Genomic DNA, 1,107 nt, shown 5'->3' with positions numbered 1-1,107 from the left:
CTGAGAGGAGACGCTTTTCTCCTCCCCTGGGTCCCTCCCCCGGGGTGCCCTCTTCCCTGTGGTGTCCTCCTTTGACACAGGCAGCCATTAGGTCCACTTGCACTGTGGCCCGGGGCTCCCTTGGAATAGCGGAAGGAACTGGCCCCAAGTTCCAGGAGAGTCCGTGCCGGTGAAACGAGTTGGATCCCCAGTGCCGAGCCCCTCTCCCGCCCGCTAGAAGCTCCCTTAACAGTAATCTGCTAGGTGGTCACTTTCGGTGTCTCGCTTCTTAAGAAAGGAAAAAGAGAAGAGGAGGAGATCTGTGTTTGGGGAAGGTGCGTGGCAGGCCATGTGTGTCCTTGCATAGCCCTCTGCATTGTTCTACATGCATGAAGCACTTTATTATCCAAGCATTTGGCTGGGCACAGAGTTTCCCTGGAAACAGTGACAGTTCTGGAGATGGGGGGAGGGGGTAATGGTAGCACACCTTCTTTGTTAGCATCCACAGGCCCGCAGGCTCAGAGCGGGAGCGGGCATTCACGTCGCTTTAGGAACACATGCATTGTCATGACACAAGGTGGGCCGCCTGGGACCCACACGGGAGTTGGAGAAGTCTAGAATAAAGTAGGAAAAACAACGCAGGACGCATTTTCATCCTGTGGGCATATGTGTCCTGAGTTGCGGTGTAAAATGCATTTAATCCTGTTGTTTTAGTTGAAAAAAACACGAAAGCCATTGGCAGCGGATGCCGGCACTTGAGCTGAAACCCTGGCCTGCATCCTGCACGCCGGAAAACACTGGCCTGCAACCTGGCCCCTGCCGCACCCGCCTTAGGTGAGTTTCTTTCCTGAAAGATGCCGAATGGAGCGGAGGTAGAAAGTGGGAGGTGGGGGAGCAAATGCTGCTGATCACAAGAAAGGGAGGGAAGTAGGGACAGATGAGGCTCAGGTCTGGGAGGCGTCACCCCCTAATGTAAACCTCCTTGTCTAGGGGCCTCCAGGTAGGTTGAGGGACCACGTCAGTAAATCAAATCACACAGTAGATGCCAGGGACTCGGATTCCCAAAGGACACGTCCACTGAGTGAGCAGAACACGAGTCCTTGTCCATTGCCCTCACATCGTGTGCCA

The sequence above is a fragment of the Myotis davidii genome, unplaced genomic scaffold, assembly GCF_000327345.1.
Source record: "Myotis davidii unplaced genomic scaffold, ASM32734v1 scaffold296, whole genome shotgun sequence".
Taxonomy (NCBI): Eukaryota; Metazoa; Chordata; class Mammalia; order Chiroptera; family Vespertilionidae; genus Myotis; species Myotis davidii.
Note: the sequence above shows the minus strand (reverse complement) of the source record.